At 45.4% G+C, this 23,037-nt stretch overlaps 1 protein-coding gene across 1 annotated transcript in view; it reads left to right on the plus strand.

Annotated features, from left to right (window-relative positions):
- Window positions 1–23,037, plus strand: part of rnf43 (ring finger protein 43) — a 95,220-nt gene that overhangs the window by 33,362 nt on the left and 38,821 nt on the right. The window lies entirely within an intron of this gene.

Here is a 23,037-nt window from a genome sequence, read left to right on the forward strand (position 1 = left end):
GCTTCCACCATGAATCTTGCTCTCCTTGGGGGTCTCGCAGCTTGACAGGCGTGCTTTTGATTCATACCTGATCTGCCTGCCTCCTCCACTCCTATGTTCTGCCTGATTGGCCTGGAGGGCCGAATAGACGGCGCGCTTCTGAGCGGTAGCAGCTAAGCTGTCGCAGGTCTGTGCCTTGGGCCAGATCCATCGCGTGCAACCACTTCAGCCTCTAATTAAGCTTCTGAAGGGAGCGACAGCTTTTATTGAGAATAGAGATTTTCTTCGTATTCCATGCCCTATCGTAGCTGCTACAAAGGCAGGAAACTGAATGAAAAGTACCTTTCATTTTAGGCCCTGGTTTAACCTCTATGTACCTCTCATTCATAGGCTTAATAGTTAAAAAAGTCTTGTCGCTAGGGCTGTCAATCGGCTAAAATATTTAATCACATGATCGTCCATAGTTAATCGCGATTAATTACGAATGAATCTCTTTTATTATCTGTTCAAAATGTACCTTAAAGGGAGATTTGTCAAGTATTTAATGCTCTTATCAACATGGAAGTGGGCAAATATACTTGTGCATATGCAAATGTATGTATATATTTATTATTGGAAATCAATTAACAACACAAAACAATGACAGATATTGTCCAGAAACCCTCACAGGTACGGCATTTAGCATAAAAAATATGCTCAAATCATAACATGGCATAACATGGTACCCATAGAACCCATTTTCATTCACATATATTGAGGTCAGAGGTCAAGGGACCCCTTTGAAAATGGCAAAGCCAGGTTTTCCTCGACAAAATTTAGCTCAAGTTTAGAGCGTTATTTAACCTCCTTCGCGACAAGCTAGTATGACTTGGTTGGTACCGATGGGTACCGTAGGTTTTCAAGTTTCATATGATACCAGTACCTTCACTATATTTGCATTAACGCGTTATTGTCACGTTCATTTTGACAGCCCTACTTGTTACATTTGTGCACGAAGAAGTACAAGTGTGTGGATCTGATTGTGCATTTGCGTCGTGTTTGGTGGTGGTGGAGGATGATGGTGGGGGAGTGCAGCCTCTGGTGGGGGATGACTCCTCCAGATGATCCTGTGTGTAGCAGCAACAGCGACGCAGCTGGAATTGTTATCTCCTTTGATATTAGGGCTGCATGTAATGTGGAAAACACCCTGGGCCGGCTCCACTTCCTCCTCAGACGATAGGGGTTTCACATGCCAGCGGGTTTTTATAATCCCCAAGAGATTTGTAGTTTATTCCACTGAATTCAACCTTAGCTATGTTAAATATTTCCCCATGGCTGTGCTTTAAAAGCTCAAAGAAGAATACGGGGATTACATTTTGTTTTGCTCTTTTCTGAATCAAATCAAACGCAGCATGGCGTTAGATTCGATTGTTAGGATGTTACTGGAAATGAATGAAAGGAAGTGAATTTGCGCCAGAAAGTGTCTGATAAAATGATGCGTCAACAACTCACTGATGAATTAGATGGGTTCTGATATGTGGGGTGTATTTCCCTCCGGGGCCTTTCTCACTGATAATGGAGCTACCTTGTGATGAATCTCTGAGCTTCTCTCTCTCTCTACCTTAACAACATGTTTCTTTCGGAGGGAGTACGAGGGAGGAAGTGCTTTGGATGTCATTGCCCGTCTACCCAGAGGGGCTGCGTGTTGAGACACACCCCATCCTCCTCCCCTCCTTCCCTTCCCGCCTTCCCTTCACACCCCTCGCACTGATCTCCCAGCCCCATACATCTGTCCTGAGGCGACAGTCCCGTCTCCTTTACTAGAACTGTCTGGCCCGTGGGGTCCACATAATGAGGCGAACACACACTCACCGTAAAACACTGCCAACATCACTTCACCACTCTAACATAATGCAGACTTTCTCATGCTCTCGAATGTGTTTGTACTGTGCATGTTCATTTATGTCAGAGGAATGTCTCGAGTAAACCACCAACAGAGAGCGAGGTTGAGGCAGCTGTTGTCGCTCCCTGTAGACACACAGATGTTTGCTTGTGTCTCAACATTGACCAATGACGGCGGATGGTTCTTACTGCGTCATACTCTTTACGCAAAGCCACATATAGTATATTTAAGGCGCCACCAAGTAGCATGACTCATCTATGGTTCAGCTATCTTTGGTTTTCCTTTTTGTTTCTTTGTCTTCTGCACATTACAGCTAGGTTCTCTCAGCTTTTCTTTTCATCATTACCTCCCGTTCCCGCTGTCATTTTTAAACCACTGGTATCACTCACTACGTTTAAATGCACACTAATATTCAATTATTATTCAGAATATCTATCAATCTATATAGAAACAGGTTTTTCGACATGCGCAAATATCTCAACGCCGACTTTTTCAAGAAGGGGGTTGAAGGAATGAAAGAAAAGGAGGCTGTGTTCGCACGGTCAAAGTCAAAGTCCGCCACCGGTTACGTTAATCGGAGTGCGCACGGCTGCACGTAAACTGGAATATTAGTGTAATATTCATGTTCATTAGCCATGTAAACCGGAATATTTTGCGCATGTAAACATAGTCACTAGTAGTTCTTGCAGAGAGTTAGACGAGAGTATTGATACCACTCCAACACCTGTAAATTAAATACGAAGCACCTCTAAAACTCACTAATTAACATGTTACACCTCGTTATTTTCATTCACACAAAAAAAAGTGTAAAAATGACACATTGCTGTGTTAAAGGCCTTTACACAACGGCGTGACGAATAAACAACAAAATTGTGAAATACTTGTCTGCAAATCTTATATGTCTGGGGCTTTTATTGTGAAGGTGAGAAGGGGAGGAGTGGATCTGGTCTGCACTGCCTTTGTCAAGGTTGAAATGAGTAATAAAGTTTTCCATCTTGGTTTCGGACCGCGGAGCCTCCGTGTTGTTGTTTCATAAATATAAGTGCAACTAAACCTGTTTGGTGTAACGTGATGGGTCGATGCCTTTATTTGCGAAAGCTCAGAAAAAAACAACCGCATTCTGAAAAAAGTGTCTCTTCTTCGCCGCAAAATATTTGCGTTCTTTTTGAAAGTACAAAAACAACAGTTTGAAAAAATATATTGACATGTAATTAAAAATAATCGCTTCCGTGGTGTAATAGACTTCACAGGTGGTTATGTGTCTATTTGTACTAACTGTGTACTATTGTCTGTATACTATTATATTCTGTGTACTTTTTCTCGGCCAGCAGCACTAACTTTTGTTAGCGAGCTTTAGACGTACTGGGAGGATGATTTTGTTACCTTTAGACAGAGCCAGGCTAGATTTCTTCATTCTTTACGGCTGCCTCCAGCTTCATACTGAACAGACAGACATGAGGTTGGTATCAATCTTCACATATAACTCTCAGCAGGAAAGCGAGGAGGCGTATTTCCCAAAATGTCCAACTACTCCTTTAATATGTTGTCCAACTGGGAGAAACCACTTCACTTTTTTTGTTGCTTGAAAGAGTTTGAAAATGTTTTTTGTTGTATCCGACAACAACTATGGTTTTTAATATTCATCTTATTTATGAGCTACTGTTTTTAGTGGTATACCTTCAGGCGAAGTGATACATATTTTCCTGCGTGGGAGGTCTAGACGGTTGGGCTGACGTTCTGCCTTAGAAATACCCTATGAGATAATTATGAAGAAAAAAACACAGTTAATTAATAATGAATTATTAATTAATTACCTTTTTAAAAGAAGAGGGAACGGAAGACTGGGTTGAGACCTCCCCTCTAGCACCGTAAATCAGTGCCTAGTCACTCTGAAGTGTGTGAGTGTTTGAGGAATTAACTCCCAGTAAAACAGCCATCACATGAAAGACACCCTGGGGGCGAAGCAGCGCTGAGTAACACAACAAGAGAGCCTCTTTTAGAGCTCTGGCCGTCTGGTCTTTGTCAAGCGATTCTTGATGATTTCTGTTTCATCCTGCTCGTCTCGAGTGCCTGCGTTCGTTTTTCTAAAAATGTTCTTTGCAAAAATAGAAAAAGCTACTGAAAGCTAAGCTTGTTTTGTCACAGAACAAGCTCCGTGTGCAGAGCCAGCATTTTAAGTCCATTAACAAATAACTCTTGAACATATGTTTTCTGTTGTTTATGAGCGTATTAGGCCAATAGGAGTAGGAGTAATGATATTTCATGTGTTTTGCTAACCTGAGTGACGTGTTCAGCTGGCACCTTGCATGGTGAAAAGCACGTCTAGAGCGCGTCGGTGTGCCAAGAATCACAGCGAGAGTAGAGATAACCACTTAAGTCGTAGTAATACTGCCTAAACTTGAAGAGCGCAGCAGCTCCGCGCTATCAGGATGACTCACGTCAGGCTCTTTCATGTCGCAGTGATAATAGGCTGGCTGAGTGTCAGGATGACTAAACATCTGCTGGTATTGATTTAACAGTTCATTCTAGGCTAGGTCTGAATGCCGAAGCACACAGAGAGGGACACACCCACAGTTTACCTAATGCTTTATGAGTTTAGACAGAATTAACTCCTCTGCAATTACTGAGCTGGATCCCATGAGTCACACCTTCATGTGATGAAATCAATTAAACTAAATGGAGGGTAATGCAGGAGACAAAAACTGGATTAGTGTGTTCATGAGGCTATTTGTCACATAGCAGGAATTCTGTACTGAAAAGTAAGAGTACTCGTGTTTTTGCGTATACTATGTGGTAACTCTACCACCATAGAGGTAAGGCAAACATATTACTTCCTTTTGTGTCTTTTGACTTTCATCCAATATGATGGAAGAGCAGTTAAATGAATCTATACATACTCGTGATTTTGTAGTGATATAAAGTTATGTATATCATCACAATGTAAAGTCAACAGTGAAAAGGGTGAAACCACCCACCGTGACAACGACATTTTGATTAAACCAAATTAGGACTTGAGGTTGAGAAACCCACATCCTTGATATATCAACATATTTAGCAGTTATGGTTAATGTGTTTGCAGAGACAGCAACCAATCATGACTTGCACACTTCCAGCATGATGTCTCAGCTCTGGTGTGGTCCACAATCTCCTATCAAAAACATCTGGCTGTCTCAGCTTGTTGAATGTTTGAGCTTTTCATCCGCTCTCTGCTGTTTCACATTATGCCAGCAGCATACGTGCGCCTTACGTTAGTAGGGATGCACCGATCCCACTTTTTCAGTCCCGATACCAATGGCGATACCGGGGCTTTGGGTAACGGCCGATACCGGGTAACGATCCGATACTAGTGTTTAATTAATAAGCTGTATGATTATTCTTTTATGTGTAAGGCAACATCAAGCTTGATTTAACATTGCTTTCCTAACTTTGTAAAACAAAATGTGACAAATAAATACGTAGATATAAATTTACTGAATTGTTGTCCGTCCGTCCCATTCTCGTGAACGTAATATCTCAGGAACACTTGGACGTCCACTTGGACTCAAGGATAAAGTGACTAGACTTTTTGGTGGTCAAAGGTCAAGGTCACCGTGACCTCACAAAGCACGTTTTTGGCCATAACTCAAGAATTCATATGCTAATAATTAAGACAATTTCACACAAATACCTAACAGGATAAAATGATGATGTAGTGATGACATTTTGGACAGACATGGATGTAAACTGCAACTTGACTGGTCGGTGGAGGCATAAAACCGCGAGGCGGTAATTCTATTTTCAATCAAAATCTTCAACCACGCTATGGTTGCAGCTACTCAAATGTGTGGTTTGCTGCTTTTCCCTGCTTTATATATCTCTGTAAACTGAATATCTCTGAGCTTTGGACTATTTGTCTGACAAAAAAAACAACATTTGAAGACGTAACCTTGGACTAATCCGCAAATCAGCTGATAATGAAAATAATTAGTTGTAGTTAGTTGCACTGGTGAACTAAAACAATAAGCTACAAGTGGCTGAGAGCTGTGTTAAGCTGCAGAATGTACGGTTGATTGTCATTGAGGTTGACAGTACTAGCAACTCCCTGTCATGTTTTTATTGTGTTATGTATTGTCAAAGAGCTTTGGGTGTATCTTTCTCTACATTATAGTCATGCCACAAAATAAAAACGTGCTGTGGGTAATGTGAAACAATAATATGATCTGAAAAAGTGCTTTGTTGTTACCTGTCAGTACAGATGTTTAACATCAGCAAACACCCACTGCAGCTTGTTTTGAGCTGTTTAACTAAACCATTTAATGTTGATGCACTCCCCCCCCCTCCCCCCTGTCCCCAGCTCTGTTATTTCACCATTATCCTGCAGTGATAATCAGGTGTGAATGGGAACGAGAGGGATGTGACCGTCGGGAGGTGATGAGTGCTCTTAGAGGTCCGGGCCGCCGTGGGTTTGGCTGTGATGTGGTTTACCAGGAGAGAGTTTGGCGGAGAATGGCAGCTGGCCTTTGCCACACTGCGCTGATTCCTCTAAAGGGGACGGGCCTGTAAAAAAGCTGGTTCTGATTTGCGGCCCACCCACGTAGCAGCGCAGCTTGAATGGACCTAACTGAGGGAGCGCTGTGCTTTCCCTCGCTCTTTATCATTACCCTGCCAGGAGTTTAATTTTATGCGGTTATTTACTGCGGCCTACAGTGGAGCTCCAGTGCTTTTTTTTTTTTTTTCCCCCGCCTGTCCTCCTTCTTTCTGCCGGGTGCAGGTGTGTGTGCACTTGAGCGTGGAGATGTGTTGGCTCATCTACAAAGGCTCCGACGAGAAAAAATGGATCAGGAAATTCTGGTTCCACTTTATTCTGGCGTAGCAGTAAATGCTACAAAGCAGCCCCGTGAGCCACACACAGCTGCAGGAAAAGGTGATGAAAAGTTATTGCCACACTGTTGTTGTCACCTGCCCGCAGCTTAGTACAACATTCCTGTCCGGTAGCCTTCAATTAGCAATTAACTTGATTTGATCAGTCGGACAGAAGGTCGGAAAAACCCGATACAGGATTTCTTTTTTTTCCGCCGTGGGCGGTTCAGCAGACGAACTTGACTCACATGACAGTCGATAGGCAACTGCAGGACTGCCGGCATTGTGGACCCTCCAGTTGACTCCGGTTGAGACAGGATCCTCGAGTCTCCTTTCATGTCATATGAGGTCACCTTCTTTTGTGTCCACTGCACAAACACACCGTCACAGAGATGCACAGATACCCATGGTCCTCACACCCTCAGGGCTAGTGGAAGGAGACCCAGTAGAGGAAGTGTAAAGGTCTAATGTGAGACTGCTGAGTGACTCTGGAAAGAGAATAGATCAGGTTGCGGGGGGGGCCAGCCAGGTCGCTATTGTGAAGATGAGTTGATCTGTCTCGGTGAATGGGCCTCGTCTCCGTCGGCGGGGTCCTGTTTTGTGTCGTAGACCCCTGGACCTGGCCGCGGGCGCTAACCGCAGAATGCCGCAGTGGAAATCTGAATTCCTTTGTGATACAGAGGAATGCCATTCATGAATATTTGACCCAATGATTCATGATACTGGGATTGTCTTTCATGGTCAGACACATGTTTGACTCATGAACCAGGATGTATCGGTCATGAAAAGCACATTTCTGGTATTTTTGCTAAAGAAAATGACTCTGCAATCTATGTTTCTTTGCATGCCACAATATCCATTATGGTTTCCTGGAAAATTATAGCAACATTGAACGAAGGAATGGATCAATTTTTTGCTTTTTTTCTTCTTCTTTTTTAACCATTTTCAGGATGAAACAAGTAAAAATGCTAAATATTTGCCTTGTTAGAATTAAGGGACGTAGAGGAACCAGGATAATAATAATAATAATAAGTCGTGGTATTGTTAAATACTCTGGGACTTTCCTCCGTCTCATACTGTAGCATTGTGCCATCTGCAGGACTTCTGTATTCTGAATAAAGTCTCCATGTGATTCCCGCCCTCCTGGTGGCAGCCCGCTGGTGTTTACGTGCTCAAGGCTAGGCTGGTCAGGCCTGTGAAATTGTAGGCAATGGATATGCACTTGAGGATTGCCAACTCTCTCTGTGTGTCTGTCAATGATGGCCCAGGCGTGTGTCCAGAGCCGCTGGGTTAGCCACCATATTAGAAAACAGAGGGGCGCCAGCGGTAAATCTACCCCTAAAGACAAGGCAAGGACAGAAGGGGGGCGGGTGTTTTGATGGGGCCCAGAAGAAAAGACTGAGGAGTGATGAGACTGACCCCATGAAAAGCTGAGATTGAAATAAATATTCCATCAGGAAATGACTTAAGGAGCTCCCTGGAGCTGACCCCAGACTGGTTTAGTCATTTGCCAGAGGCGAAAAGACCAAAAGTAAGGAAGGCACACTTTCTGTCAGGGACATACCTTCTCTTTTCTACAGGAGAGGATTCTCTGTTTACGATGAACCCTAGCCAGTGATAGTAAAAAGAAAAAAAATGCATGCAAACCTCCAGCGCAGTCTGGGTGATTGAATTGAGAGGCCTTCTCTGTCGGTGCCAAGAATCTGCAGAAAAACAGCAATGTTTTGACTGCTCCTCGGTTCGGAGGAGGAGAGTACGAGGCGTGGCTGAGGTGGATGAACTGCTGCTGGGGGGTTTTACCCTCCTGACCAAGCTCTCTCTCACTCACTGCAGGGCCCCCCTGTAGTGGAGCGGTGCCCACTTGTGGTCCCGGCTGGCCCCTAAACCACAGACAGACTGTCCCTGCTGAAGAGATTTATCTAGCGGCTACCAGAATACACCAGCAGACCTGCCCTGCCAGGCAGCACAAGTACCAATTTAAAAAGCTCCCCTATGATATGACAGCGAAGCGGTGATGACAGGCTGCGCTCTGTTCCGGGCTCCCCTTACTGTACCTTTCATCCCGCAGAATACAGAGGGAGAGAGCGGAAGCCTGCTGAAAGGCCTTTAAAGCAGGAAGTAGTGCACCATAAGGTTGCTGCCTGTGGTCGAAGGACGCCTTGTGTTTTGTCGTCTGAGGTACATCGAGCCTTCCCCCTTCTGTAATTACGCGGCAAATATATTTTAATGAGGATGATGTCTAGATATTGTGCAAAGGCATTTTGTTCTCTTGAGCATTTGGAGTACATTTTGGAAGTTGCTCTATCTGTGTTTTTTGGCTGGACCGCAGAGGGCCGGCCCCGACAAACACAACATTAGTAGGGGTTGGCCTAAATGGGATGCACCCATACCGAAAGCGACACCTGGGCTTTGGGTATCCCAATATCTGATCCGGTATCGGTGCATCTCTAGCCGCGCCGTTGCTCTTTCAAAATGAAAAGGCGAGGAACCGTCCTTTGTGCAAATGAAACCCGTCCAGCGCGACGTGTCCGGCTCACGAAACTCTGACCGAGCTGTGAAACTAGGCGATCTGGTTCTAAAATGAAAACAGATTCAGCAGTGGTATCGCCTATTTCTCGCTTAAAATGTTTTCAGAAGTAGATTTTGGTGGATAACAGAAAGTTTACCAGGAGGACGCCGTGTTGCTTCCTGTTTGAAGCGGCAGGCAGAAAACCAGAGGCTGATCAGGTGCCTTCCACGGTAGGGTACGTCGCCGCTTGAACGGCCAGTTGAGTGGAGCCAAAGAGCACAGAAGCAAAGAGACGAAACTCCAGCCGCTGCCGCCATTTTGGACTGAAAACGCATGCTTTATGTATAATTCTTCAACGCAGGCTGTTTCAATATTATATGACAAAAGAATAGAAATAATTTAGTTTAACTTTTGTACAGCACTTTGTAGGCGGACTTTACTGGCGTCTGGTAGTCACTTTCAGTCCAAAATGGTGGAAGCGTAGCTTGGGCGCTGATGTTGCAGTGGAATTGGCTTTCACTTCGTGGCATTAAATGGTGGAGCAGCGCGTTGCCTAATGTCTTCGCCTGACCTGGTGGACATGTACCGCTGGATTTAACATTTTAGACATGACCACTGACTGTTTGTATAACAATTTAGCCACAAATTCACAGACTGACCGTACACGGTCCAGCATATACTCGGTGTAGACAGAGTCCTGTTTCCGCTGGCGCCCAGACAGAACTGCAGTAGGTGAACGCCGCAGAGTTCATTCATCGGACTCGGGACTGTGTGCTGATGTCCAAAGACACTCTTCCTACTGAGATGGCACAGCTCTGTGAAAACGAAAGCCCTCAGCAGCAGCAGCAGCCACGGCTCAACTTGACTTTGTTAGTGTCTGTGTGTGTACTGTATACATACTGTTACCAAGTGGGACAAGTGATTTATGTGTATATACACTATAGAGACTTTTATGAGTGTGCATATGAATGTGTTTGGTGGTAGCGGCATTGAGTGTGCGCTGATGTCGGAGCGGGCCGATGTTATCATACGACCGCGTCCAGTATTTAAGACTTCCGGCGCTGAAGATAAGCACTGTTTGTATTTACTGGAGGAGGATCCTCAAACCCTGGAGCATGGAGAGTAGGGGTGGAACTGTACGTGTAGCAACACTATCCTAAACCGCATGGTATGGGACGTTCAGTTTGGTCATTTACATAACTTGTTTGGTTAAGTGCACCAGTTAATGACAGAGTTTAATGCAACCTAATTACCGCCTGCAGCTTGACGTACGAGGAACTTACAGTAAATTCAAAGGAACATTTTTGGCAGCGTTTCCGTTTGTGACTGTTAGATAAACATAGTTCATTAGACGGGTTAGCCCAGCCTGTTTAGCTGGAATCACCTTTATGGTAAAGGTCACGGCAATCAAAATGCCCTGCCTTGATCAACGGTATGTTGTGCAGTTGGGTTCATTCCACGAGCCCAACGGCGTAAACAACATCAGCTTGACCGTCAGGCCAGTCGTGTGGCGACCTACTGCACCGTGATACGGACAAATGGAGACGGCACTGGGAGGCTGAAGTTTTAGACAGCAGAAGTTACAGCAGAAAAAGTTGTGAAAATGACATTAGAATAGTGGATGGACCCAGAGTTACAGTAGTAGACCCTCATTGATTTTAGAATATGGATAATAAACCCCAAGAACATGCTTCACGTTCTCAAAAAGACAGATGAAAGAAATCTTCAATGAGTGATGAGTTACACAAGATAGTGGAACAGCAGCTAACCAGGAAGTGACATCACAACTTTTGCATTCTTAAAGTTACTATGAGAAGGTTTTAACTGATTATGATTATCAATTTATTACTGATACCTCTATATGACCTACATAAGTGAAGGAGACCATCAGCGAGAAGATTGGTTATTTCTATTTATTACACGGCTGTGTTGAATACTCCATTCTGATCAATCACGGCGTTCTGCGGTCTGTAATGTCTATATAACAGACCGTTGCTATGGGCACAGTTCTGATCTGGGACTCTGGAGGACCGTTTTTGTGTCACATTATTGATTTCTTAAGTAAGTAGCCGTGTAATAAGCGGGATAATGTACAGCTAGCAGGTCATTGTTGTGAAAGAATCCCCTTCAGGGCGATGAGCCATGACCAGAGACCGGCTCGCTGTACATTATCCCTTACATAGTTATTCTTAATGCTTGTCATCGGTGTCCAATTCTGGCGAATTCAGACAGAATCATGCAGCTTCGCCAGAACCTCCTTCAGCTCAGACTTGAGCGGGGCCTCCGGCAGCGAGCAGCTCATCACGGACAGACTCAGATCCGGCTCCGCTGACGCCTTTTAACCTGCAGTCAGAGCAGCGGCGGGAGGTGGAGAGCTCTGTGCACTTATGCTTTTTCATGCTGATTGACTCATTTCCAAGAAATTTCTGAGCGCATCTCTCGTAAACACGCTTCAAAGTGGTGCTTTTGTGTGATTCTTCTCTCAGTTTTACAGATCTGTTGAATAAATCAACTAATCGTATGAGTGTTAGTCGACTAAGAATGTCTTACGTCGAGGACAGTCCTACATTACACCCCTAGTCGTGAGTGGTTTTGATGTAACGCTTGTTCAGTTACAGTCTCTCTCTCTCACACACACACACACTGGTTATAAGAGAGAGTGGTGATCCAAAGGGCAGCGGTGTTTACCTGCCCACTTGAGTGGATTCCTCAGCCGGCTGGCTCAGACGCTGAGGGTAGAGGCTCCGGTGCCTGCGTGTCTACTGTCTACACCGGAGACATTCTTTGCCTGATATCACTGCCCGCACGCTCAACAAAGATGTTGAAAGGCCATATTGAAGCAGGACTAGGAGTGGAGGGGAGAGGAAGGGAGGGTTTGGGGGCAGAAAAGGAAGGGAGGGGGAGTTAGAGGAGATAGATGGACTCGGCTCATAAAAGTCACTATCGTCAGCTGGGCCGGAAGCCTTGAAGTGTTGGAGGGAGAGCAGGTGTGAGCTTCCTGTGTATGTTTGTGTGTGTGGACGTGCCGTACATGGCTGCGCAGACATGTGCATGGGTGCGTGTGTTGAAGTGAGTGCATCTGTGTTTGAGTAATAAATAGAGTGTGTGTGTGTGGACATTGAGCCGGGGCTGAAAATGCACACATACTGTACATGCCGTGTTTTGAGGTTCATTCATGTCGCCGCCCCAAACAAAGCAGAACATACAGCGTGGTCACTCGGTTAATCACACAGGAGTAGGTCACGGGCGTGTGTGTGCGTGTGCGTGTGCGTGTGTGATAGGGAGATGAAGCCACTTCAAAGCGGCGTGGCAGCATTCTCCCCGCCCAGCCTGTTTACACTGCTCAGTGGAGTCTGCATTCCTCTGTCTCACTTTTCCATGGCATTCCACGAGGAGCTCCCTGCTCCTGGCCGCGTGCCCACGCCTCAGCGGCGTTTACCCCCCCAACACCCACCCCCTCTCCCTCCTCCACCCCTATCCATATAGTGCATACATACTTCTGTACACACAACTGTACGCTCCATTTGGCCATTAAGACAAGACAGGACCCAGCTGGGACCGGAGCGCCCACCAGCAGGGGAGCCTTCGGAGAAAAGCGGGGAAAAGTGGAAGGGAGGGATCACATGCACCGTAGCACCGCAGGAGGGCAGGATATTCCGGCTTCCTCCCCCCTAACCTCTTGCTCCTTCTCCCCCCCCCCCCTCCGCTCACGGACTCAGGTGGATATCCAGTCAAGCGTAAAATGTCATCCCGCGTCCCACCAACCTGACCGGACAGAAACATCTGCGCTGGTTCGTCTTGAAAAGCTCTCAGCGCATTCCCTGACCATAAATCAGGCCGCTTCAACGCCTGCCTCGGAGCCAAAGTGAAATATAGCTGCGAAAAAAAGCAAAACAATTATGCTGCCAATTACAAGGTGTGTTGCAAGCAGTCGGCGGCCACATCAGAGGAGTTCTCTGCTGATGTTTTCGTGACTATTTACTGCGGCGTTGCTAAGGATGCAGCGTGTGTGTGTGCGTGCCAGGGCAATATGGTCACATAAACATTTGCGAAGAGTAAAAATAACATGGAAAAGCCCTTTATTTGGTTGTTGGTGTTTACTTGATCTTTAGCCTTTATGACTGCATTTCTCCGACATCGGCCACAGGTGATTATGGGATTCCCTGTGGGGTGGAGCGGAGGGATGGGTGGCAGACGACGGTGACATCTGTGGAGAAATATGTCTTCGCTTCTCCTTTCCACGGGATCCTCCCCCGGATTAAATTAGAGATCTTCCATGACAGAATAGTAGGTAATGACAACTGCGCAGTAAAAACACTCCTCTGATTTTCTAGACTCTCCCCTGTTTTGATTTCTTCTTTCCAGGAAAATAAGATTTAAGGCCGAGCATAACGACTACACGACTCGTTGGAATGGAAAGGTCTTGCAGTGTACAATAAGTGTACATACTCGAGGACAGATGTTAAAGGAATCAACTGTGAGGGAAGAGGAAGTCAGTGGGTGAAGTCATTCTTGTCTGTTTTTGAGCAGATGGGAGGATGGGGATGCCTCGGAGGAGGGTATTTCGGGGGAAATGATTTACGGTGTTGTAACCACGATAACTGAGCTTTACATTTCTCTGCAAATGTTTATACTTAATTTACGTTTGAATTGTGTTCAGCACCCAACAGGTGAACCACACCTGCCGCCAACTGGTAGACGAGATGAAAAACTGTGTGATCCAGAGCCACAAGTCTGAACTTATATTTCACTCAAAACCATTTCAATAATTTGCCAACTTATAAATCAATTTTAAGCAGTACTTTGCATTTTTAAAGGGCCAGTGTGTAACATTTCGGGGGATCTATTAGTAGAAGTGGAATATAATATTCATAACTATGTTTTCATTAGTGTTTAATCACCTGAAACTAAGAACCTTTGTGTTTTTATTAGCTTAGAATGAGCCCTTCATATCTACATAGGGAGTGGGTCCTCTTCACGGCCATGTTGCACCGCCATGTTTCTACAGTAACGCAGCCAAACATCTTTATTCATTTATTGATTTTAAAGAGGACCCATTATGCTTTAGTGCTTTTTCTCTTTCCTTTAGGGAGTTATATTTTTTTTTGTGCATGTAAAAGGTCTGCAAAGTTACAAAGCCCAAAGTCCAGGACAAAGGGAGTTATTCTCTCCCACAGAAACACTTTTCCTGAACTGCCTGAAACACCTTCCTTGAAGTCCTGCCTTTTGTTCCGTAACGTGATGATGTCACTAAGTAGCACATTTGTATAATACCTGTCTAGCAGCTAGTTTGGCACGCACTCAAACAAAGCTAGTTAGAGTGGAGCCAGAGCGGAGTCTGAAGAGTTTGGTTCGGTTGACCAATCACAACAGTGTGTGCCAGCTGACCAATCAGAGCAGACTGGGCTTTTCGGGGAGGGGGGGCTCAAACAGAGCGTTTCAGACAGAGGGTGAAAGGAGGTGCTGCAACACAGCTGGTATGAATAAAGTGTTTTTTGAACAAGCATTTAAACATGTTCTAGTAGAAACACAAAATACAAGTATGCACCTGAAAATGAGCATAATAGGTCCTCTTTAAATGGCAGTAGTTAAACTTCCACGTCAGGAGGTTTCAGGCTGTCCCCATCCTCACAGAGGGAGTTATGAACAAAGGAAAGCTCATTGGCTGCATATGTCGCCATACAGTGGCATCCGTTTTTAGCCCGCAAGCTGTGTTTTAGGGTTTAAAGCTTTATGAGGTTAACTGGAAGAACAGTTGGAGAGCTGGAGCAGCCAGAGGACGAGGGGAGGGAGAGAAATGGCTCCATCTCATATGCCATAATAAAGTTTAACCCCCTCTTTAAGAACAGCATATTGCCACAGAGGAGACATGTTGGTGGGTGGGTTCGGGGGGGACAGGAAACATGGGATTGCACTTTCAAATGAAAGAGGGATGTTTAAAGCACCACCAGCAGCCTACTGTTTTTTTATTTTATGTGCAAGTGTGTAAAAAAGGCACCTGTCTCTCGTTAAAGGAAGCCACACCGTCATCGTTCTCATGCTGCGTTCACACTACGTGCGACACACCAACAGGCTACAAGTCATCTTCAATGGAAGCCGGTGACATGAAGCTACAAACTGGTATCCACCACTTGTCGCTGCGTGACGCACTACAAATAAAGTTGAGCTGGTCTCTCAGTGCAATTTAATGACATAACTACATCAACAATCCCTTGAGCGACTTCAACAGCGTCTTGGCGACACTGTACCATGACACGCTTGGCAGTTTTGTTGCTTTTGTTACTCGTAGTGTGAACATAGCTTTACTGTCTGAGTAGCGTGCGACTTTTTCTTTAGCCATGCTAGTGGCCTGGCTCCAGGGATGGCGATGTCAGTCAGTCGGTCGGCTCAAAGAACGTGTCTTGCCAAGAAGTGAGAGTCAGTTGTTCACCCCATTGCAACATCAGCGCCCAGCAGCAGAGCTACGCTTCGTCTCTTTGCTCCTGTACTCTTTGCTGACGTAAAGCTTATGTGAACTCTGACGTGGTTGCAATTTAACAATCATAAGCCCGAAAACACATGTAAAGTGCAATTGCTCACTAAAAGAAGTCACTAAAAGGCTCACCGTTGACAGTAATTACGGTACATGTCAGCTCGTCCTCCTGCTTCTTTGCATCATATTTCCTTTGTGTCTGTTTCTCTGTGTCTCTCCTGCTCCTATAATTTGGAGTTCCCTTCTGTGAACACCCTTCCTCATTCTCCGGGCTAATCTCTTTCCACATAGCTGACCTCAAGTTCCCAACCGTGCGTGATTGACGCGTCGAAAAGTGTGGGTTTTCTCTCTGACTAATGTTGTGGAACCTGAGAGATTCTGAGAGTGGTCCTGCGGGCCAGGGACGGGCCGGAGGAAGCCTGGAGGACGTGTGGATGTGGCCCCGGTGTCCACGGGGAAGAAGGATCACTGCAATACCAACAAACTGCCGGGTTACCAAGCCACTGACTTGTTATGACAGGGAAGTGCTGTGTTTATGTTTAACTGCGAGCTTTGAAATGTATAGCGTAGCGCTGGCCCGGGGCTGATGGAGTGGCCCTGGTAGTTGTTGGTGGTGTGTATGTTTCGGTGTGCGTATAATGTGTTTGTGTAAGGCCGCAGAACCTGTGCAGGAAGTGTGGAAAGGACACTGGGCTCCATCTTTAAGCGGTTTCCATGGTGATCACAGTGCAACTAACACACTTCGCCTGTTGAGTGGCTCTAAGTGCCTCGTCACCAGACACACACAGAGAGAGAGAGAGGGGTCATTCTGCTATGATTTACTGTGGCAGCTATACTGATAATACAAACTTTAAAAGTGTGATTATCAGGGCTGCAGAGGCGTCTCACTACGGCTTCATGTACAATCCACTGTACAATTAGCTGCTTTGTTGCAGCATCCATAGATTTCCACCCACAGTTCATTGTCCTATAAGTGCTCATCATTTTAATTGGTTCTCTGTGTACCGTACTTGGGTGTGGTCACACTTTGTATTTCAAATACAGGTGAGCGGTGCTGGCAGGGTGTGTCCCTCTTTCTTGTTTGATTATCTCTGCAGGTCAGGCTGTTCTCACACACCGATCGTAGCTATACCTACGAAAAGTAATGCACTGCAACTCGTGTATATTCCACAGAATCAATTAGTATGTAATCCACGTAATCTTGAACCAGGAAGTATAAAGAGCCACAAACGGCACGTAGGGAGGAGGTCCGGGTGGATGGGTGGGTCCGCTGTTCGTACCTCGTGTGAAACCAGAAGTCAACGTTCATTTATTTGTCACGTAACTTCCGTACTTAAGTTATGCAACTCCCGGAGTTATATAAACCCAAAGGACTAGGGCTGTCAAGTTCATACGATAGTATGAATAGCTAACACAAATTTGAAGATACTGGCATCATATGAAACTAGAAAACCTCATGAATCCATCGGTACCCACCATGTCATACTAGGTTAGAAGGAAGCTAAATAATGCTGGCGAGGAACAACTGGCATGACCTTTTTCACAGGGGTCCCTTGACCTCTGACCTCATGATATGTGAATGAAAATGGGTTCTATGGGTACCCACAAGTCTCCCCTTTACAGACATGCCCACTTTATGATAATCACATGCAGTTTTGGGGCAAGTCATAGTGAAGTCAGCACACTGACACACTGACAGCTGTTGTTGCCTGTTGTGCTGCAGTTTGCCATGTTATGATTTGAGCATATTTCTTATGCTAAATGCAGTACCTGTGAGGGTTTCTGGACAATATTTGTCATTGTTTTGTGTTGTTAATTGATTTCCAATAAGAAATATATACATACATTTGCATAAAGCAGCATATTTGCCCACTCCCATGTCGATTGATGAGAGTATTAAATACTTGAAAAATCTCCCTTTTAAGGTACATTTTGGACAGAAAAAAAGTGTGATTACAGCCCTACTGAGGATACGTAGTTCAGCTTGTGTTAAAATAACTTGAAGAGTGCTCTCACATAGGGCATTATAACTCCCCCACTGAGCTCTTTTTAATGACTTTTGCCGCGTCTGAATGAAAATCTTGCTGCACTGATCAAAGCGCAGGTGCCGCTGTACCAAGTTTGCCGCTTTTGGCGCGCAAAGTTCATCTCAGTTGAACTTCTGTGCTGCATGTTATGATGAAACCCTTGCACATCTACTAGATGCCAGGGAAGTAGCAAGTGAGGAAGGCGAAGAAAAAGGAGCAAAAGATGGATTTGAGTTTAAGAGTTTATTCCCTCGTCAAGCAGCTTTGTTTAACGACAACATTCAAGCTCACTCCTCAGCTTCCTTTCATTGACTCCTCTTCCCTCTCCAGGTTCTTTCTCCTCTCTTGTCTAATCCCTTTTATAGAACAGAGAGACAGTCTGACGGGCCTGGAGTTTTGGGGGGAAGCGTTCCTACTTAAAGAAAGCGCCCGGGCAAATTTGGGGCTGGTGGTAATTATTTGGGCCTCATTATGGGATCACGTTTCCCCCAAGTCATTCTCTGTGGTAACCGTTACTGGATACGGGGCTGACACTGTCAATAAAGCGGCGGGGGAAAGATGACACGCCTTTTGTTTTGACAGGACCAAAAGCAGTAATGCCTCCTGTTCGTTTGCATTTGCAAAGAGAGGAGAGAGGGAAAGGAGGCCCACTTTTCCAGATGCCGTGACAGAGAGAGAGAGAGAGAGAGAGAGAGAGAGAGAGAGAGACCCTCTGCTCTCGGCTTGCCTGGCACCGTGCGACCCGGTATCAGCCTTTCATGTAAATCTACTTAGCGTAGGGTCATGAGATACCGTTTGATTGAGGAGTGCGGTATGAGGAATGTGTATCTGTGGCATCTGTGGCAACCGAGAGCTGGACCACAAGTGTGTGTGCGGAAGCCAGCGCCGCTTGATTATTGGTCCAAGGACGGATGTGACATTTGAGAAAAGGCAGCGCGTTTTGGCTTTGAGCGCCACCCTGAAGTAACCGCTGAGACTTATCAGCACTGAGTGACTCACTCCCCTGCAGGACCACAGAGGGACTTTTTTGCATCGGTGGATCAGTAGACACACGCTCATGCGCACATATATTCACATGCAAGCACATGCTCAGGTGCCTCTAGCAACGATACATAGCTGCGCTCTCATTCATTCATTAACCCATGCTCTTCTTACACATCGGTGGCAGCAACGGGGTCACTGTCTCGGCCCCATCCTGTCACCTCGGGCTCCCTCGTCCCTTGACAAACACATACCCCGGAGCCAAATCTCAGCTGGGACCCGCACTAAGTGTTGGCCAGTAACCCGGGCAACCAGATTCAGATCTCTTTCAACTTTTACATGCGGTCTCGTTTGCTCCTTTTGGCAACCGCTTTTTTTCTGCGCGTAAAACAAACATTTGCCCTCGTTACAAAATCTTCTGCCAAGTCGAATAAGAGAGGGCTTTGATTTACACCCTCAGAGACAGATATAGAATCATTAATTCATGTCGGGCTGCGAGCGAGCCCAAGTCGCTTTCTTTCTGTGTGAGAGAGAAAAGCAGAAATTAACTTTGCAATGAGTTTTACATTACTGAATAAAGGAGTCTAATAACAGGACGGTTATTATGCAAATAAAGTACTGAAGGTCATTCTGTTAACTTTGGCAGGCAGATTCTGAAGCCTGGTCTCAATTTCTAAATTCACTACTGGGCCCGGTTGCAGCACACTCTGACTCCTTTCTCTCTTTAACCATGTGTGTGTGTGTGTGTGTGCGCGCACAAAACAGGTGTGAGTTTAATGGTGGAGTTTCAAGAGAATGAGACAACAGAGATCTCATTAGATTTAGAGCCCAGACATGGGAGGCTGAGTCACTCATAGGGCTGTGTATTGCCAAGAATCTGGCGATACGATACATATCATGATACACAGGTTACGATTCAATATATTGCGATATTAGGGATGCTGATTTTGAAAAGAAAATGTAACCAATAGCCGTTCCTCGTTAACCGATTATTAACCGTTAACCGACAAGATTAGTGTGTTTCATGCAGCGGTGCGCCAGCTGCAGTGTGTGAGCACAACAGACAACTGAGTCCCCAATTCACCCGTCCAGGAGCGTTTCTGAAGCAGCCACGATGCTGCGTGTAGTGTCGCGAACATGCAGCCACTTTCCCAATAAAAGTTGTCAGCTGTGTGTCTGCCCGGCGTAACGATACTCTGTCGCCCGACGTAACTTTAGCGATTGTCCGACAAAACGTGAGTGTGGGTTTGTCGGTAGCGTTCAAGCTGTGAACGTAGCTGTAGCAGACAGTGTGTGTTCAGTTTATTTGTCGGTGAATAAATGTTACGAGGCTACAACTCCTCTGCTCAAGACCAAAGCCAACTTCCTGTATCTTGCAACGCCGGCTCAGTCTCTCTTAAGGTGTACCAATAGATAGTATGTGCTTTAAGGTATGTGTGTGTGTGCGTGTGTGTGTGTGTGTGTGCATGTGCTTGCATGTGGCAGGCTTTGATTGAATTCTTCCCTGATCTGCAGTAACCTGGCAGGCCTCTCCAGGTCTCTGGGCAGAGCTCCATTGACGGAGCCTTCCTCTTGATTTATACTGTGTGATAGAATAATCACACCGAGAGGTTTCTTTCATCTCCTACTTAACCAGTCTGCTTTGTTTGGATACTGTTGCATATAGCATTTCATCCAATAGTTCTTGATCAGCTGTTGGTGGAGCTTGATAAGAGGTGCGAGCTCTTTTTTTTTGTTTTCGCTCCCCCCCTCTAACGCACACTGACATAACTCTCTGGGCCTGGTTCCCTATACTGGCAGCAGATGAACTAGAAAGCTCTCTTGCTGATTATTGGCAGATGAAAAAAGAAGATCTGCAGGGCTAAGCGAGGAGGGGAAAAAAAAGAAATATTATTGACTTCTCACCACAGCTACTATTTATTCTCCCCTTTTCCTGTCCCTGTATTTGTTTTTGAGGCTGTTAGGTTCTTGCCTCGGAATATTTTTGGGGTGGTTCTTTGATTGAGCTGGAAAGGAATGCCTTTAATCGTGGCTACAAAGGAACCGAGGGACATGTCCCCGTCAGTTTTGCAACAGATCTAGACAGATGAGGAGGAGGAGGCGGAACGGAGGAGTGAGCATTGTTAACAGTCTGTGGGGAGCTGTTTGCGTGCCCTGTGGTTTCTAGTCCCTGTGAAATGGAGACTCAGTGATTCGGTTTCCCAGGCCCCTTTTTTCTCAGGGCCGTACAAAAACCGAATGAAGACGTCCCAGTCTGCCATTTATAGCCCAGTTGCAGCGTGTTTCTATGTGGCACCAATGGTGGCACATGGAGAGTGTTCACAGAGTGGCGTGGACACATCTAAAATAGAAGATAATGCTTACAAAGCATAGACACCGTGACCGCGGAGGTGGTTGCCCTCGGAGGAAAACCAGCCGCTCCTTCTGAGCCTGTTTGGCTCAGCTCTGGGATTATTATCTGCTTTATTAGGTATGATTGCTCGGTCCCATGTATCAACATGTTTAATAGCAGAACAAGATCATAACATGACAAAGATTCAAAAATAAGTGTTGTAATTTCACGGTGTTTCTTTTTTCTGAATGTAGCTCTTGTGCAACATTTCCCGCAAACCTATAGTAGAAAGAGAGCATGGCATCAGTGAAGTAGTGTCATTAAAGGATATTTTTTGTATTCCTTTCTTTTTCTTTGTTAAGGGCCAAGTTCAACTGCAGGCCTCTAATTAGGGCCTAGTAAATGTGGACTGGTAGAGGCAGCTGGCAGGGCAGCATGCAGGCCAGGCAGGCCAGGGGTTCCTGCTGTATAGCTGCCTGGCTTCCTTAACGGGGGCTTCCATTCGGGCCACATGCGAAGGTCTGAAAACATCATGCAGGGCAGAATCTTCAGTCGAGATTATTCATTTCCTAATTCACCTTCAACCCCAACTAGGGTCGTGTCTAGAAGGTAACCCACAAGTTGTGAAAATGTGAGAAGACTCTTGTTGGACTCGCTGCCGACGACCTATCCTAACCATAACCATTCAGGGGCAACGCGTGACATTAACCATCTCGCCAGGGTTTCGCAACTTGTAGGTGACCTTCTAGACACGACCCCTCAGTCTTACGCCCTGCCAGGTTTCTTAATAAACCCTAACTGCAGAGGATTGTTGCCCCACCCTAACTTTCTGGTTTTTGTACTCTCCTTCTGGTAGTCTGTCGGGCTCACACGCCCTGATCTTTCCTTTTAATTGTCACGATTGCTTATAGCCAACGAGAGTTTTAAGTGACATGCGCTGGCCCGTGCCTTGCCTTAGGTCTCTATTCAACGCAGGGAGAACTCTGGTTTACGAATTCCCCTAAGTAGAGAGAGGCGTTTTGGATTTGTTTCTGGGTTGTTTTCGTGTCTTTGAGTACTTATCACCCTGTCTTCAATACTCTATAGCAGTGGTGGTTCCCAACCTTTTTTTTCCTGACGTACCCTCACATCATGGATGTACAGTATAGAGAAAACTGTATACAGCGTTGGAGGCTGGCTCCCTTTCATTCCCATGAAAGTTGCTTCAGTCAAGCCAAAATGGCTCGAATGCCGATTGATAAAATTACTTGGATCTTCCGTATTTATGGGCCCATAGAGCAAGCGCACTAGCGTTTCCTTTAACTCCGCCTCCCAGCCGCTCGGTCTCATCAACGGCAGCACGGCTACAACTCTTCCTGGGGGCTTGCCTCGCATCCCTATCAGATGAGCTCAAGAACCCCTTCAGTGACACCATCCCTCATGTTCCAAATGTCTTCATTTCAATGGATTTGAAAGTGGATGTTAAGTAACACCTCTTTTTTTTCATACAACTGAATTGTTAATGTTTAGTTCATTCATACTACTTCCATTTGAGCTAACTATTTTCTCATTTTGTCGTCTTATTTGCTGATAGACCGATTGTAATCAAGGAAGCGACAATCTAATCGGTGCATCCCTAGTTGTGACAGTAAATTTACCAAAGATCACAATCATACCAATTTGTAATTCACATATTTGTAAACATGAATATGTGGATACATTTCTTTAATCCAATCATAATTTATGTTTTTTCAAATTAGCTGAGCTACACCATAACCTTTTCATAAACCCCCAATTGCAGAACTCCCCCATGCGGTACAACTCCTCTGGTTAGTAACCACTGGTCTGTAGTGTCATTAATACATTCCTCATATGGTATTTGAGCAGTAGGTATTTGGCTGGCTGGTTTCCCAACTACTTTCATCATTAACACTCATAGTAGATATCATTTTAATTATTTGTGGTAAGTGAGTCCACTGCACTGTCCCATCGCCGTACACCAGGTGTTTCCCTCCGACCTTCTTCTACCTCCGTGCC

The sequence above is a fragment of the Sebastes fasciatus genome, chromosome 16, assembly GCF_043250625.1.
Source record: "Sebastes fasciatus isolate fSebFas1 chromosome 16, fSebFas1.pri, whole genome shotgun sequence".
NCBI classification, from domain to species: domain Eukaryota; kingdom Metazoa; phylum Chordata; class Actinopteri; order Perciformes; family Sebastidae; genus Sebastes; species Sebastes fasciatus.